The 19,180-nt window shown below is 44.9% G+C and overlaps 1 pseudogene; it reads right to left on the reverse strand.

The window, feature by feature from the left end:
- Positions 1 to 18,754, reverse strand: part of LOC146870058 (uncharacterized) — a 76,640-nt pseudogene extending 57,886 nt beyond the window's left edge.
- Between the last annotated feature and the right edge of the window lie 426 nt (positions 18,755 to 19,180).

The raw sequence follows: 19,180 nt of genomic DNA on the forward strand, positions 1-19,180 counted from the left end.
CTCACATGAAGAACGTAATGCCTTAACTGATCTAAAAAATGATGATACAATTGAAATAAAGATGGCAGATAAAGGAGGTAACGTCATCATCCTACAGAAAGAAGCATATGTTAAAGAAGCATATTCACAATTGGAAAACAAAGAATATTATGAGAAATTGAAAACCAACCCCACCAAAAGATGGAAGGAGGAATTAGATTTGAAATTGGATCTGTGGAGCAAACAAAATCTATTGAATGAGGAAGAAGTAAAATATCTGAAAATGGAACACCCCAAAATGGCTACAATATACTTTCTTCCAAAAATCCACAAACATCCGACGAAACCACCGGGAAGGCCTATAATTTCAGCAAAAGGAGCTCTACTCGAACCAATGGCCAATTTCCTGGATGTTTTCCTACTACCATATGTGAAGGGGTTATCTTCTTACCTACAAGACACAGGAGATTTGTTAAGACACCTACAAAACACCCCATGGCAAGCGTCCTACAAATTAGTAACAATGGATGTAATATCATTGTATTCAAACATTCAGAATGACATTGGATTAAAGGCATGTAAACAATTCCTGGCTGAAAGAAACATACAATTCTCTGACCATAACGAGATGTTATTACAAATGATACAGCTATGCCTTGAACAAAATACATTCATGTTCGGCGAGGAGATCTACCGCCAAGTAAAAGGGACAGCTATGGGTTTTTCATTTAGCCCATCGTATGCCTGTTTGACTATGGGCGTATGGGAAAAAGCATGGGCATGGAGCCAAGAGAACGACACCTATGTGAATAAAACCATAGCTTGGTTTAGGTATATAGACGACCTATTGATCATCTGGGATGGAACAAATAGCGAGTTTGCAGAATATTTCGAAATCTTGAACAACTCCAACTTCAAATTGAAATTCACATACAATATCAGTGACGAAAAAGTGGTGTTTCTGGACACTGTAATTTACATTGTAGACAACACTGTACACACAACTCTACATCGCAAAGACACCGCAACAAATGCAGTACTGCATGCAGAATCCTTCCATCAAAAAAGTCTGATACAAAACATCCCTTATGGGGAATTTCTCAGGATCAAAAGGATATGCTCCAGGGATGAAGAGTGGTTCAAACACCGTAATCAGGCAATAACACGCTTCAAAAGAAGAAATTACAGCTCCAAAACCATCCAGATGTCTTTACAACGAACGGCAACTATCAACAGAACAGATTTGCTAAAGGACAAAGAAGCTAAAACAAATGAAGAAAATCAAATACGATTCATAACTACCCACTCAACAGGAAACCAACAGGTGATGAAAATACTACGCAAAAATTGGCACATCTTACACATGGATCCAACAATGTCATCAATTGTAGGTGATCATCCCAACATTACCTACAGACGAACCAGAAACCTTAGGGATCAATTGATCCACAGCCACTTCAAACAACAGAACAAAAAAGAAACCTGGTTAAAACCTAAAGGATTCTATAAATGTACGAGCTGTAAGGTATGCCCCATTGCTCAGAATACCAAGGAGTTGGTGATGGCTAATAAACGCAAATGGAGAATTCAACAACTAATCAATTGCAAAAGCCAATTCGTCATATACATCATCGAATGTCCCTGCCCCCTAAAGTACGTTGGAAGCACCAAGTGCGAACTGAAAAAACGTATCTTGGAACATGTTCGTGCCACTGTCAACACTGACAGGAGCAATGCTGTCGCAAAGCACATGGAGAAGGAGCATGGAGGAAGATGGAAGGACTTGAAATTCTATGCAGTGGAATCCGTAGGAATACATCCACGGGGAGGAGACCGAGAGAAAACCCTTCGGCAAAAAGAATCTAAACACATTTTGAATTTCAGGACTCTGACTCCTTTTGGTTTAAATCAGGATGAGGAACTTCATTACCATCTTTAATTATGCCATCCAAAATTATCAAGGAAAGGGTCAGAATTGACCAAGGACACTGACATTGGCCCCCTACATTTTTACACTTTTAGGTTTATTACATTAATGTATGTCTCACATTTTTTTGTTCCTTTTTCACGATGAGAGACAGTGCCTTCATATCACAAGTTGTAGAATACTGCCCACTAGAGGGCTTGATTTATGTTCAAAATCAACAGTTCCAATCCTTAATATAAGATCACCAGGGTGTAACATTATGACTCACTTTAATAGAAATCTGTGGTTTGCTACTATGTTTAGTAGAAAGTGAATAATGAAATGGTGACCAGACCTTGTCAACATTACCGTAGACTAAGCTATATAAATGTCTATCATAGTTATCATAACATTGCATGGTTTTAATGACCTGAAATGTACAGAAAGGTGCATAGGCCTACGGAATGGGTTTTTCATTCCTATTTTTGTTGAAAACGAACTTTATTTGGATTGGAAAATGTCGGGTTTTGTCAGAAAATGTATTGGGCACTACAATGACCAGAATGCCAAGCAGCACTGTCTCAGGAAGTGATGTCACTAATTGATTTGTTTGTATGTTTAAAAATCCTGACTACCTTTGAGCAACCGCTAGACTCGTGAGCAAGGTCTCTGCTGAGACTGAAACGCGTAGAGTTTGTCTTTTTGTATCTGGCATGCTGAAAGTAAAGGAATTATAAAAAACGATCATTGGTGAAGCTGTTTGTCCTTCTGGGAGTGCGCGAGGAAACCTGTGTGGGTAAACGAAGTGGATATTACAACGGCTTAACCCTGCCGTACCTCGAACGCACCACCGCAGAGCGCCCATGATTCCTGAAGTGGGTTGTGTTGGAAAAGATTGAATTTGGAATCGGGTGAACGCCGGCATCGAGCAACAACCATCACGAGCGAAGCCAGGCTGAGCGGAGATAGAACGGGAGACGCGAACTCGGAGGGGAACGTGTATTCCTGTCTTCTTCAATCGGTAAGCGAGCTGCGCGCACATTGAATTGTGTGATACATTGTATCCAACTTGAATGAGAAGCCGGTTGGTCTCAGATTTGCATATTGCCCATTGATAATATACGAGTAAAATACTCGGGGAACTGTTTTTCTCATCATTGCTAATTGGGTTAACATTTGCAAAGAGACAGAGGGGACATAAAATGGAATTGGTCAAGATCGTATTAATATAAATCATCAGCATAAAGGAAAGTGCCAGTACAATATGGATAAAAGGGAGGCCAATAGAAATGCCCTGATAGATACATTTTTCGATCAAGAAAAGACAACGAATGCTGAAACTGGAGCAACAGGCAGCTCAAATAAAATTGACATCAAAAACAAACTACGTACATGGGAGAAGTTGTCAAAAAAGGAAATCAATAAATGGTGGGAAGTGGCGTCCCTAAAGAAATATCTGGAGGTGAAAAGAGTACCACGGGGACTGCGCATTGGATTAATGCCCAATCATGTAGACACAAGTAATGAACTACTCAAGGAATGGGGCGAATACATCCTTAACTCATCCCTGGGATTAATGGAAATTCTCGTGAGGCATATCCAAATTGCGCTGGATAAAACTACCAACCAGCTAAGGGAATTGGAAAAAGAATTAACAACAGTGGAACTGAATGCAGACTTGGCAAAATTTAAGGAAGAACTGAGTCACTACATCGAAAAACATGAAATAACTGTGAGAGCAAGAAAACAATCTAAGTTTCAAAGAGACAAAGAGGATTATTTAGAAGGACGCATCTTTACTTATGCTAGAAAGTATGATCGGTTCAAAGAACAAGATAGATGGGATATGGCCACAAACGCCAGCAGCCTTTCCTCATTAACCTCAACGGATGTGAGCGATGTAGAAGGGGAGCCAAGCACTACAAAACCTAAGTGTTCTTTTTTAGGAGAAATGAGGCTGGCTTTACAGCAAAAGAACTGGGAAAAGAACGTGGGAACACCATCAATCAACACCCGGGGAAGGGGCAGAGGACGTGGAGGTGCCCGCAGAAACGCACAAGAAGAGGAAAGCGGAAACACAAATTCAAGCACTACTCGAGTGGGAACAATGACGAGGAGCATGCGACAGAAATGGAATTAACAGACTCACAAGAAGTCGTCGCAAGTGAGAATCAAGAACTACAAGTAATCAACCTCTCCAAAAAGACACTGACCGAAATGGAAATAAAACTTCTCCAACGCGGTTTGAATTTCTGTCCCACCACCGGCATTGATATAGCTGAAACAAGAATTGATCTATATAAATACGTTCGCAAAATTAAACTAGCAAAATTGTTTGTTGAAAACCCTGGTCTGGATAAACATCGAAAGATCACCCAAATACCAGAAATGGAACTGCTGGCACAAGATGCAGAAAACTTTGTTACTCTGATGGAACTAGACAAAAATCCTGAACATGAGAAAGGTGACGTACGAACCTACTGTAACCAATTGGGAGCTGGCTGCAGCAGCAAAAAACCGAAGTCTAAATTCTATCCACAACTACCACAAGGCAACAAAATTGATTTATTTCATGAGTGTGTTATCAAAGACCTTTACAAAATTAACCACTCCAAGAAACTAGACAATCTCTCACATGAAGAACGTAATGCCTTAACTGATCTAAAAAATGATGATACAATTGAAATAAAGATGGCAGATAAAGGAGGTAACGTCATCATCCTACAGAAAGAAGCATATGTTAAAGAAGCATATTCACAATTGGAAAACAAAGAATATTATGAGAAATTGAAAACCAACCCCACCAAAAGATGGAAGGAGGAATTAGATTTGAAATTGGATCTGTGGAGCAAACAAAATCTATTGAATGAGGAAGAAGTAAAATATCTGAAAATGGAACACCCCAAAATGGCTACAATATACTTTCTTCCAAAAATCAACAAACATCCGACGAAACCACCGGGAAGGCCTATAATTTCAGCAAAAGGAGCTCTACTCGAACCAATGGCCAATTTCCTGGATGTTTTCCTACTACCATATGTGAAGGGGTTATCTTCTTACCTACAAGACACAGGAGATTTGTTAAGACACCTACAAAACACCCCATGGCAAGCGTCCTACAAATTAGTAACAATGGATGTAATATCATTGTATTCAAACATTCAGAATGACATTGGATTAAAGGCATGTAAACAATTCCTGGCTGAAAGAAACATACAATTCTCTGACCATAACGAGATGTTATTACAAATGATACAGCTATGCCTTGAACAAAATACATTCATGTTCGGCGAGGAGATCTACCGCCAAGTAAAAGGGACAGCTATGGGTTTTTCATTTAGCCCATCGTATGCCTGTTTGACTATGGGCGTATGGGAAAAAGCATGGGCATGGAGCCAAGAGAACGACACCTATGTGAATAAAACCATAGCTTGGTTTAGGTATATAGACGACCTATTGATCATCTGGGATGGAACAAATAGCGAGTTTGCAGAATATTTCGAAATCTTGAACAACTCCAACTTCAAATTGAAATTCACATACAATATCAGTGACGAAAAAGTGGTGTTTCTGGACACTGTAATTTACATTGTAGACAACACTGTACACACAACTCTACATCGCAAAGACACCGCAACAAATGCAGTACTGCATGCAGAATCCTTCCATCAAAAAAGTCTGATACAAAACATCCCTTATGGGGAATTTCTCAGGATCAAAAGGATATGCTCCAGGGATGAAGAGTGGTTCAAACACCGTAATCAGGCAATAACACGCTTCAAAAGAAGAAATTACAGCTCCAAAACCATCCAGATGTCTTTACAACGAACGGCAACTATCAACAGAACAGATTTGCTAAAGGACAAAGAAGCTAAAACAAATGAAGAAAATCAAATACGATTCATAACTACCCACTCAACAGGAAACCAACAGGTGATGAAAATACTACGCAAAAATTGGCACATCTTACACATGGATCCAACAATGTCATCAATTGTAGGTGATCATCCCAACATTACCTACAGACGAACCAGAAACCTTAGGGATCAATTGATCCACAGCCACTTCAAACAACAGAACAAAAAAGAAACCTGGTTAAAACCTAAAGGATTCTATAAATGTACGAGCTGTAAGGTATGCCCCATTGCTCAGAATACCAAGGAGTTGGTGATGGCTAATAAACGCAAATGGAGAATTCAACAACTAATCAATTGCAAAAGCCAATTCGTCATATACATCATCGAATGTCCCTGCCCCCTAAAGTACGTTGGAAGCACCAAGTGCGAACTGAAAAAACGTATCTTGGAACATGTTCGTGCCACTGTCAACACTGACAGGAGCAATGCTGTCGCAAAGCACATGGAGAAGGAGCATGGAGGAAGATGGAAGGACTTGAAATTCTATGCAGTGGAATCCGTAGGAATACATCCACGGGGAGGAGACCGAGAGAAAACCCTTCGGCAAAAAGAATCTAAACACATTTTGAATTTCAGGACTCTGACTCCTTTTGGTTTAAATCAGGATGAGGAACTTCATTACCATCTTTAATTATGCCATCCAAAATTATCAAGGAAAGGGTCAGAATTGACCAAGGACACTGACATTGGCCCCCTACATTTTTACACTTTTAGGTTTATTACATTAATGTATGTCTCACATTTTTTTGTTCCTTTTTCACGATGAGAGACAGTGCCTTCATATCACAAGTTGTAGAATACTGCCCACTAGAGGGCTTGATTTATGTTCAAAATCAACAGTTCCAATCCTTAATATAAGATCACCAGGGTGTAACATTATGACTCACTTTAATAGAAATCTGTGGTTTGCTACTATGTTTAGTAGAAAGTGAATAATGAAATGGTGACCAGACCTTGTCAACATTACCGTAGACTAAGCTATATAAATGTCTATCATAGTTATCATAACATTGCATGGTTTTAATGACCTGAAATGTACAGAAAGGTGCATAGGCCTACGGAATGGGTTTTTCATTCCTATTTTTGTTGAAAACGAACTTTATTTGGATTGGAAAATGTCGGGTTTTGTCAGAAAATGTATTGGGCACTACAATGACCAGAATGCCAAGCAGCACTGTCTCAGGAAGTGATGTCACTAATTGATTTGTTTGTATGTTTAAAAATCCTGACTACCTTTGAGCAACCGCTAGACTCGTGAGCAAGGTCTCTGCTGAGACTGAAACGCGTAGAGTTTGTCTTTTTGTATCTGGCATGCTGAAAGTAAAGGAATTATAAAAAACGATCATTGGTGAAGCTGTTTGTCCTTCTGGGAGTGCGCGAGGAAACCTGTGTGGGTAAACGAAGTGGATATTACAACGGCTTAACCCTGCCGTACCTCGAACGCACCACCGCAGAGCGCCCATGATTCCTGAAGTGGGTTGTGTTGGAAAAGATATATATATATATATATATATATATATATATATATATATATATATATATATATATATATATATTTTCAGTGAAAATAAACAAAGGTTAATGTGCCATTATACTTAGGTGAAATGTTCAGTGACAACGTAATGTTTTAAACTCTAAAAACTATAGAAATTCACCAGTTATAGTTATATCAAGTAACTATAACTCATGTCATGAGATAACTATAATCGCACCCTCTAGGAATTTGTGTCAACATGTAAAATAAAAAATAAAAATTGCCACAAGCGGGGTCCCTCTGGGACCCCACCACTAAGCTTAGAGTGTCAGGGTACCCCTACCTGCCACATATGTCTTTTTTTTGGCTTTTTGTTTTTAGGACTTGGGACTGAGTCCTGAGTCATAAGATGGCCGCCATTACTTCCTGGATGGGAGTTGGTGGCAGCCAATCCAGGTCTCGAAAATCTACTCGCCCACTGACTATGGCAAATCAGATTTTATTAGGTTGAGCTATATTTAGGACCCACTCGCCCCTTCTGGCGAGTTGACAAAGAACAGGTGTTCTGTTCAGTCAGAAAGTGAATGAGCAATAAATATGACTTTAAATCTTGTTTTTATCTTGTCATATTTTATTATTATTATTATTTTACATTTATAAAGCTCCTGGTTACACTCAGTCAGAGTGTCCCTGCGCTACGGTGCAAGCTACATTGGTGGACTACCGTCCCGCCCCCCCCCCAATCCCATTATCCTGGAGGGAATAGGTACGTCTTCAAGTTTTTCCTAAAGGTGCCCTCCATGGGCTCCAACCGCAGGCTCAGAGGGAGTTTGTTCCAGAGCTGTGCAGCCAAAAGGCGAAAGGACCGAGCCCCCATCCTGGCTCTCTTAACAACCGGAACGCATACCAGACCTCTCCCCACAGATCTGAGGCGTCGAGTAGGAAGATCGAGCAGGTAAGACGGCGCAGTCCCCTGAATAATGCGGTGGCAAACACACAGCGCCTTAAACCAAACTCGTTCTCGTATCGGTAACCAGTGGAGAGAAGCAAGTGCCATCTTCGATGGGGCTCTCCTTGGGCGCATGAGAACCAGACGAGCTGCTGCATTCTGCACACACTGGAGTCTCCGCATACATTTCCCCGTTGCACCCAGATACAAGATGTTACCATAATCGAGGCGGGACGTCACCAGGGCATGGACTAAGGTCTTCCTGGCTGCGATAGGCAGCGTATCTAGAGTTTTGCAAAGGCCCCTCAAAACTCCAAAGCAGGCACCCGCAACCCGTCTAGTCTGGTACTCGAAGGAGAGATTCGTGTCCATCCACATCCCCAGATTCTTGGCCTGGGCACAGGGCACCGGGGTAGGACCCAATCTCTGCTGCCACCAAGTCGACGACCACACCAACGGTGCTCTCCCCACCACAAACACCTCGGTCTTATCGCCGTTCAACTTCAGGCAGTTATTGGCCATCCATGATGCTAGCTCATGCAAACATGCCACGAAGTTGGGGGCTGCCGTGTCCTGTTCCTGTGTCAGGGAGACCACCAGCTGGGTATCGTCCGCATAGGACACAATCCTGATCCCGAAACCATCAGCAATCTCCGCCAAAGGAGCCACACAAAGTCGGGCTCAGGATCGAACCCTGTGGTACCCCCTGCCTCAGTTTGATAACCTTGGAAAAGTGCACACCCTGCCTCACCTGGAAACTGTGCTCCGCTAGGAATGATTCCATCCAGGATAATGCCCTGCCCGACACACCTCCTTTCCTCAGACGGTGCACCAGAGTATGATGGGCAACCGTATCAAAGGCGGCACTTAGATCCAACAGGATCAAGGCCGCCGTCTGACCCGCATCCACATATTGCCTGATAGTCTCTGTGGCTAATAGCAGGGCAGACTCTGTCGAATGGCATGCCCGGACACCAGATTGGGTGGGATGTAAGAGTTTAAATTTCCCACTATGTGCTGTAAGTTGCCTGTTTACCACTTTCTGCGCGATCTTTGCAAAGTAGGGCAAAAGAGAAATTGGGCGCAGGTTATCAAGGCGATCTGGACCTAGATGTGGCTTTTTAGGTAGAGGAAGTACTACTGCTTCCTTCCATCTTCCTGGAACAGTGCATGTTCTGAATGAAACCTCCACAAGATGTCTAATATAGGGTTCCAGTATTTCTATGCTCCCTCTAAATACTTTAGGGGAGGCCGGGTCTCTAGGAGAGCCTGACTTTACACTCAGGCAAATTTTAGTTAGCACTTCTCGGGGGGGGCGGTAAAACTGCCCAGTCCCTCACCCTCATTAGCGAGCCCTGCCTCCTCCAAAATATCATCATGTCCTACTTGGGCAGAGTCCGGGAAGGTGGAGTAGATTTTCTCCACTTTATCTGAAAAGAAGTCCGCCACGCGGTTACATAGCTCTACCGAGCCTATTACAGGTGCTGCCACTGTAGCTAGGGACGATATTTCCTTATAGACTCTGAATAGTTCCCTTGTCGAGTTACCCGCATTCTTTCCCGATAATATGCTGCCTTAGTTCTTCTAATAAGTCCATGGTAGCCCTTCAACATAGCTTTATATTCGCTCCTCCCCTGGTCCGAGAAATTCTTCCTCCATTGCCTTTCCATGCGTTTGCAATCTGTCTTCGCATTTCTCAAAACGGCATTGAACCAAGGGGCAGATTTATGTGCTTTTGTGCTTTTGCGTGACCAGGGGGTCATGCTATCTAGTGCCTCCACAATCCTCCTATCCAGGTCTACACAGGCACTATCAACATCCGTTCCCCCCGGTGGCCCCCTTGCAAGAGGGCACTATTAAACTTGCCTGGCGAAAATCCAGCCCACCTCCGGCAAGTTATTCCCCCCTTCAGATCCTACTGCACCTTAGGCCTTGGCAGCCGCATGACAAACGGGACCAAGTAATGATCTGCCCATACCATTGGCCGTGGTAAGTTGACCACTAAATCATCCCAATTTGTAAAAATGGGGTCAAGCAGATGGCCCTGCTGATGAGTAGGGAAAACAGCTGTTAACCTCAGTTGTAAGGTGGCCAGTTCCTGTCGTAATTCATCTGCCACCACACACTCCGCATCCTCCAGATGCAGATTGAAGTCCCCCAATACAAGCAGTTTATCATAGCGCAAGGCTGGTTGTGTGAGATATTCAATCAGACTCGAAGAAAAACGGGTGGGGTAACCAGGAGGTCGATAGATCAAAAGTCCTTTCACAATATAATTACTCACCACCGTAACTGTGAAAAGGCCAGCCTCACTATCGGCAATGATAACAGGCTCGAGTAGGCATTGGATGGCATGTTTAAAATAATTGCCACTCCCCCCCTCTGCCAGAGTCCCTGTCTGTTCTAATGATCGCATAACCGCTAGGTAATGCCTCAAGGATCTCCGGAGCAGAGTCCTCGTCCAACCATGTCTCAGTAAGAAACATCACATCTGCCTGGCTATCCAAGAGCAGGTCGAAAATCTCTAATCTGTGTTTCCTGAGTGAACGGCAATTCAAGAGGCAGCAACTCAGAGCAGAGAATGCCTCCTTCCCCTCCTTCCCCAGACTAAACTTAAATGGGCAATGCCTACAGTCCCTTGCCATGCTTCCTCCTTGCATGCTGTGTTTGCATGACTCCGCTATTTGGGGACAAAGGGCATGCAGTTCTTGGGTGTTATACCGTAGTTCTGCACTGGAACAGCCAGGGAGGGTGGCCCCAGGCCCCGGTCAGCCGCGGACGGGCACAGACGGGCTTGCCTTTGGCGCGCCGGTGGTGCACCCGCTGCACGACTGCCAGACCATGTTCCTTTATCCCTGGCTGGTCCCAACCACGAGACCGCTAACCGGTCACCCGAAGTGCCTGGCTCTGACCTTCCACGCTCTCTGCGCAATCGTATTGGTTACCGTGTCAGACCAGGGCGGGAAGGAAGCAAGACTGAGCCCAGGCTATCACGCTAGCCCCCCAGGTAAGCCACTGAATTCCCCAGAGATGTGTAATGGTTAAAATACACTCCACAAATGCGCCCACAGTTCAAAATAAAAACTTTACATCTGCCGGTAGACACCAAGCGGCTCTATGTTCAGAGACAGAGGTTCGAAGTCACTTTGCAATAACTTGTCCTTCTATAACTGCAGAGTTCCAGGAATTTTGCAAAGCTAAGTGTCTGACCTGCTATACGAAATGTGAAATAAGAGGCTGGTGGGTGTCAGAATTTTCCTAACACACATTTAAATAGCTAATATGTCAACTGTACAAACATTTCAAAATATATATTTCAGCAGTTGTGAAATCCCGTTTTTTGTACTTCTGTGTGATGAACAAAAATATTTAAATTGGATGAAAAACAAATCAGAGCACTTTAATTGGTGATGTACAAATGATGAATATGTTCTCTGAAACCCAATTTTCACAGATTATTGTGAATGCACTATATAATTTTCACAGTAAAGCTGCAAGGTAGTGGGAAGATTTTTGGCCATTTCTTAGAAATGTACTGTCTGTAAATAACAGTGCTACCACATCATGCTTTAATAATATATTTATTAAAAGTGAGTGTTTAAACATGAACTGAAAAATACTCCTGCCCCTGCCCTGATGGCAATGCTATTAGTAAACTGAGATGCAAGTCATGGATCATGTGTCTCCAATAAGTGTGCTAGATTCTTATTACTCATGGAGCAAACATTTAGACTATTTAATCAAACAAAAGAGTTTTGTTTTGTACAGCAGAAATACTGAACTCACATATTTGAGGTACACTCATATGTGAGTATGAAGAAAAAGGTGACTGTAAAATAAAATATTTGCCACTGATCACACAATTTGAGACCAGTTTACGGGTCAATTACATTACAGTTAGTTCGAGTAGATTATTCAAGTTACTCGACCTGCAGGTCTAGTAACATTTTTATGATTTTGTCAAAGCCTGCAATCAGATCTCACTACGAGATCTGGTGGTTCCACGGATCCTCCGCGGTGTGATGTGTACAATTTTTTAAGCTTAATTATACCAACAAAGGGGCAAAGCAAAATGAATAAGCATGCTGGTGGAAGGGAAGGAACATGCAACCTTACACTTTGCTGCTTTGCAGCTGCTATGCTAGTTGTGCAGACTACACTTCCAGTTCTCCTATTACAACGCTTCGTGTTTCAGAGGACAAAGGCTAAAAGGAGAGCAGCCTTAGTAACATGTGAGCAAAAAATGTTCAAGTAGGATAGATGGAAAGAACGTTTGACTGGTAAATCTGGGTAAGGGCGAAATATTAGTACCAAATGATTTTATTTTTGAGAAAATGATTTCTATTCCAAATGTCCTAGGACATTTATAACATGTCAATATGACATGATGATGCTTTTTTTGGCGTACTATAAATACTCTGTAACATACAGTGATATAGTACTCCATTCTTTACTGCACACTTCATGGAATTCCATTGCATTGCATTTTGTGTCATTCCGATGCATTTCCACTCTGTGTTCTTACCAGAATGGCACTGAAGGAGATGTTGTCAGAAACAGAACAGCTTGCCACATCTTGTTCTGAATCAAATAAGAATCCTTCTCCCTAGAAACACAACAATGAACTCAGTCAAATGAGCAAACACATAGCATCCACAGAAATACCACCTCTCAGGGGAAGACCCCTGCTGCAGTTTGTATCTTCTCCTACCCTTCCTGAAAAACAACTGGTCAACATGTCTACCCTGCTGCAAGCTTACATCGCAAGATTCAACTTGACATTGCTATAATAATAATTATAATCAGTAATATCATACCCCTGTTCCAATGGTGCACATTAATTTAACTAATGATGTTCCCTTTAGATGAATGGCTGAATCAACCCTAAAGTTATTCAAACTTGCGACCTGTTGATCACACACACTGTCATTTATGTAGTGCCCTGATACAGATGGACAGACATTTAATTGTACCTGGCAGAGGGACACTGACTAATACCTTATGGTGAACAGACAGTTACTGGTATCTGGAATTATGTAGGCAGTTACCGGTACCTTGCATGGAAAACAAGGTTACCACCACCTTGCTGGGGACATGCACTAAGAGGTACCTCTCAGGAAAGTTGCCCTTATGAGGATGTATCGTTTCTCATACCTGGCAGGGCAGATCGTCTGCATTCTCCACATCACGAGGAATGATGGGCAGGTAATCTTCATCGTCGCTGCTGTGCTCCTCAGGCAGCAGGAAGTTCTGATACAGACTGAAAGGAAGAGAAAATAAAACACTGAAACATGTTGATATGTGTCATATGAAACCGTGCAAAGAATCGCCTGCACCTAGTTTTGTCATATGAGTGGGTAAAGAGTTAGGTAAAGAAAGCAAATCCATCTATGGTTCAGTTTGCAAACTCTTTAGGTGGGAGAAGGAGAGCACTAGCTAAAAATGTAATCAAAGGCGAACAGCGTGCTACTTTCAGACTTTTGTGCAACACAAAACTATCTGCTGCCTGCCCCGCAGGTACCTGACATACTAAGAAGCAAGGAAAAATAAAAGAAAGAACCCAGCAAAAGAGAGACATAAGAAAAGGAGACCAAGGGGTAGCTTTATCTGTGGCTATTTGTTTTGGCAGACAGAGACTGCACTTACTGCTTTGTGTGCTGCGACTTCAGCCTTTAACTCAGTGCCAAGTAGCACAAAACCCTCCTGATGCCTGGACAGAGTACAAGAGAGGGCGCTTTGGCATAGCTGAGTCACAAGCTGCATCTTAAATTCTTTCTAAATTCGGGGATTGTGACTTATCCCAAGGGGCACCTTCCCTTTGGTGCCTACATAATAGGTTTAATCTTACCCTGCTCCTTGGTACTGACTTATCTAAAGGAGGATGATAAGGCAGTGACTGCTGAGCTTGGAGCCTTTGGCTGCAGTATAACACACAGAGTTCTGCAGCAAGTACAGTAACACCTGAGCTATTTTACTAGGATCCAAACCTGACACTGGCATAACACATCTCTGCGTTAGAAGCGCAACCCACTGAGAAATCTTAGCAGGATTCAAACACGTGCCCTGTGAGTTGAACGCCTATGCCCACAGCTTTGATGTAGCACCTTTTATGGCTATCACAGTGGCAGGCTACAAGACAAAGGACATGTAACTCATCCCACATGGGATTTACCACTCCAAGCTTTTTACCACGCTGCGTATTTGCAGGAGGGGAGGGTCACCAGTAGAGCACACTGGCATTGTGTTATTGCACAATCTCTAAAGGCTTTACACAACTGTTTAGAAATCCTCGGTCTCGTTGCGCAGATGAGGTCAACTTGAATGGTGGCCAACTGGGCGAGTGGAAATGTGGTCTAGTTATAGCCTTGAGATTTTGGCAAGTGGTTACACTGAGGTTTTGCCTGCCTGGTAGCTGTCTTGGGAGCTGGTATTTAAACTTTAAGCATTCAGCTGTGGGCTCAGAAAGTCACAATACTAATCCCAGCTTCCCAACTCGTCTAAATTGAGTGACCTGGGGAAATCACTTTGTTTCCAGGTACATTATTTGCCACAATTTGAAGCAATTAGAAAGAAGTTGAATGATGAACAAGACACAAATATAACAGGGCATTTAGATAAGTAACTCTACCTGTCCAGGAAAGGTTTGCAGTCTGAGCACTCTTCCTCGCCTTGGCCTTCCCACCAGTGTGCCTCTGTCTGGGTGGCACTGCCATATGTTTTTGGGGTAGCTGGTGTATTCCTCAGGACTTCCAGGGTGAGGCACTCGTCCGTTCCCTGGAAGAGGCTCAAGGCCTCCTCCGCCGTGACATCATTCAGATCACGTCTGTTTACCTGTGGGGCACAGAAGAGAGAGGTCAGCATTATCAGGCAGCAGCATTTGTTGTGGGGGTGGTTTGATGGTGGCTTAGGTGAGCAATTGCCCAATTCCTATGTACTTATGACAATTATATTTTTTATCCAAAAATGGGATACTCCTGGACATCTAAGCAGAGAAGCCACGGATTAAATGAGGATGGGGTTTGACTTCCATTTCTCTGGTAAGAAGTCACACGGGTACCCTCGACTCTAGAAGCATAGAAACTACAGGTGTCAGTGCACTATGCAGATAAAATGCCCTCTCATTGCTTCCATCACCTGTAGCCAGGGCCACTGGAGTTATTTTTTAATGGAGCACCAAATTATGCGACAGGGTTGACTTAATTACGCAGCAAGAAAAGGCAAATTGTGCAGCACATTTTTTGGTTTTATTATTTCATTATTTTGCCATTTTTACCCATAGAAATACTGACTGGGCAAAGATTTCGCCTAATTACTAGCAGTTTAATAACTGAATACAGAAATAAGCAACTGAAAGATGGCCAGTTAACCTTTGAGAAGCGCATTCCACTGTGTGCAAACATATATCGCCACGTTTTTGTACCTTATGATCCCTTTGAGCTATAAACTATTTTTTTGTTACAATCTGCATAATTTTTGTTAAAATATGCAGATTATGCGGCAGATAATGATGGGGCAAATGCGGCAAATCCATAGTTACGTGAAAAAGCAACATAATCGCATAATTCGAGTGGTCCCGCCTGAAGGCTATTCAGGCATCTCACCAGGAAAAGGACTCCATCACTACCAGCAGTTTGCTGCCCCGGTCACCCCTCCTCCAAACCCCACCATCTCTCCTCACACAAGCCTCTCTCCCAGGGACACCCGTACCCCGTGGTCCAGAGATGACATGTGATGCACCCATTCACTGCAGCCTCTTCGGAACTTGTGTTATTTCCTAAGCAGGGGCCTGGGTATACAATTGACAGCTCAGACCGCCTTCCAATGGGCATTGATGCCACCTTCTGAGGGTCAGCATGAAGGATTAGGGGACCCCCTGCCCTCTAATTGCAGTCCTTCTCCCAAAGGGAATTTTTGGCCTGCGTCACCTACCCACACAGAGCTGCTGTTTGGCCCAGGACTCAGAACAAACACACCGGGGACAGATAAAGGGCCTTCAAGACACGCGCCTGAGCTCCCTATTCACATGCAGAGACCCTCCGCCAGCCTACAGCTGAAGAGGGGGGCCATTGTGATGTCTCCCCCACAGCTGACAGAAGTGGAGGGACCCAGCAGAGACTGCAGACAGCACAGGCGCCGCGGTCACAGCACACCCCGCCTGGGGAGTGGGCCTCTGGGCCTTTTCAGAAGAAGCCTTTCGCTGACAGGGTCTTTGAAGATCGCCCTTGCTTTACTTGTACTTTATACTCTTTTGTAACATGCACACATGTCACTTTTTCCTTTTGTAACGTATCGTTTGCTACCTCTTGTATTTTGTTTGCTCCTGATACTTGCACAATTGTCACTATTGCTTCATGTAACGCAACGTTTGCTTTTGTAACATGCTCACTTGTAATTTTTCTCCTCGTGTATGATTACTATTCCTATTGTGAAGCGCTCTGACACCTTCGGGTAAAGTCCACGCTATATAAAAACGCATTAAATAAATAAATAAATACATAAAATAGGAACACCTGTCATGTGTCTGGAGAAGAGAGGGGTCACATGGGACTCGACGATACTCGACTATCTTGAATTAAAAAGCTCGATTATATATTTAAAAAAAGGCTGAATGACATTTCAACTTCCTTCTGCTCACGTCACCGCACAAGAGCATACCTGGAATTCTTAGCGTTTCCAACTTACCGCGCGTGGCTGCATGGAATGCAGGCCTTTCCAGGGCACCCTCTCATCAGACCTATCACTGCGCGGTGCAGAGTGTTACACTCTGGGGCTCTGCTATGCAGCAGGTGCTGGGGGCATGTTGGTGCGCGCCACGTACGTGTGGGGCCTAGTGCGGGCAGCGCGCAATAAACACACGGACCCAGTGTATCCGTCGGGCGCGAACCCCCTCTCGTTCGCCCGCCCCTTTATTTTATACTCCCGCGCTCACGTCCGCCGACGTGAGCGCAAACTACGCGTTCTCCCCTTTCGGCTAGAACGCTAACTGTAACATCCCTCTCCAAGTTAGTCCAACAGTTCAAACTTTAATTCGCGGCGCCACTTACTTGGCATGCAAAGTCTCGCAATCGGCTGCTGGGCCTGGGGTTTTCTCTTAGCCCATATCTCGCGGTCCCCCGAGGAGTTGGGGCTTGGGTCGTTGGTGCGGCCCCTTGTTCTGGTCCGCTGTCCGGACGCTCGACATTGCCCGGACCGGCCCCTGGGTTACCCTGCGAGACGGGGCTAGGCACACTCGCTGGGAGGACCCCTGGGTCAGGCTCTTCACCAACAACTGTAGCTTCATGGTCAACCGTGGGCCTCCTCACCACCTTGAACCATGATATATTTCGGGTGACCAGCTCGCCTCCCCGGCGTGCTGTCACCATGGTCCCCTGCTGGTCGACTACTCTCCAGTAGCCCTGTTCATACCGAGTCTTGAACTTTCCTCCGGGTCGCCGCTCTCTTAGAACCACCATATCCCCGGCGTGGATCTCCCTGGGCACCGCCCTTCGCGCTTTGCTGACTTTGTCATTGCGCTCCTGGCGCCTCCGGAACGCACTCTCCGCGTCGAACGGCGGGGCTGTCCAGCCTGGGGCGACTGGTAGCCCGTCTCGGCAAGCCCCTTTGAACTTCAGGGCCCAAGGTGCTTGACGAGTGGAGCAGTGGGGAGTGCTGCGGTACACCCCCAGAAACCGCTGCAGTTCTTGTTCTGGGTCTGATTGTTCAGATACGGCGATGGGCAGTATTTTGTTGATGGTGCACATGAGCCTCTCTACCTCTCCATTGGCCTGTGGCCACTGTGGGGTGATGCGCCGATGGCGGATGCCATGTGACTTTAGGAGCTCTCCGAACTCGTGTCCTTGAAATGGGGGCCCGTTGTCACTCCGCAGTTCCTCGGGGCACCCGAACATCCCAAATACTTTTTCCAGGGCGGGGCCCACGTGCGCGAAGGCTGTGGACGGCAACGCCTCTGCTAGTGGGTACTTCGAGAAGCTGTCAATGATCACTAGTGTGACTCGTCCGTCAGGTAGGCTCCCGAAGTCCACACTGATTTTCTCCCACGGACCTCTCCCATGCTCCTCGGTGATGATAGGAGCCGGCGGTTGGGCTCCGCTGGTCAACTGGCATGACTGGCAGCTGCGAACCGCGTCGTCTACGTAGGTGTCCATGCTCGGGAACCATACTTTCTCCCTCATCCGAGCCTTCATTCTCTCCGTTCCCTGGTGTCCTTTGTGCGCCAGTTGCGTGGCCCTGGTCCTGAGGGCGGCCGGGATGACGACTCTGGAGCCTCGTATGACAAGCCCCCCTCTAGTCACACTTAGCTCGTGACGCACTCTCCACATGTGTTGGAGGTCGTCTCTCCCTTCATGAGACCATGAGTTCGCTGCCTGGAGAAAATGCTGCCAGGTTCCCGCGAGTATGGTGTCCTTGATCTTGATTAGCACCGGGTCTTGTTCGGCCGCCTCCAAGATTTCTTCTAGCGTTAAGGCCCAGGGGCACACCAGAGTAGCCACCATGTCTAGATGACCTTCAGCTTCCTCCTCCCCATCCATCGGTATCGGTTTGCTATGGGTCTCGGGGTGTCGGGATAGAAAGTCTGCTGGGTTTCTGTATACCACAGTGAGGTGGTATTGTTGAAGGTTGATGGCCCATTGTTCTATTCATGGGGGAGGATGTGGCACTGTTCCTCGGAAGAGTGGCACTAGCGGCTTGTGGTCCGTCACCACCGTGAATGGGTGTCAGCACACGTACAGATGGAAGTGACGGCAGCTCCAACGAATCGCTAGTGCCTCGCGCTCAATTTGGGAATAGCGCTTCTCCGTGTCTGTGAGGGCCTTGCTGGCGTATGCCAGGGCTGCCCACTGCCCTGGTTCCTGCTCTTGCATTAGGACCGCCCCTAGCCCTACCGGACTCGCATCTACTCGGACTTCAGTCTTCTTGCTCGGGTCAAAGTAGACCAGTGTGGTCTGATCCAATAG

The sequence above is a fragment of the Triturus cristatus genome, chromosome 1_1 (assembly GCF_964204655.1).
Source record: "Triturus cristatus chromosome 1_1, aTriCri1.1, whole genome shotgun sequence".
In the NCBI taxonomy this organism is placed as follows: domain Eukaryota; kingdom Metazoa; phylum Chordata; class Amphibia; order Caudata; family Salamandridae; genus Triturus; species Triturus cristatus.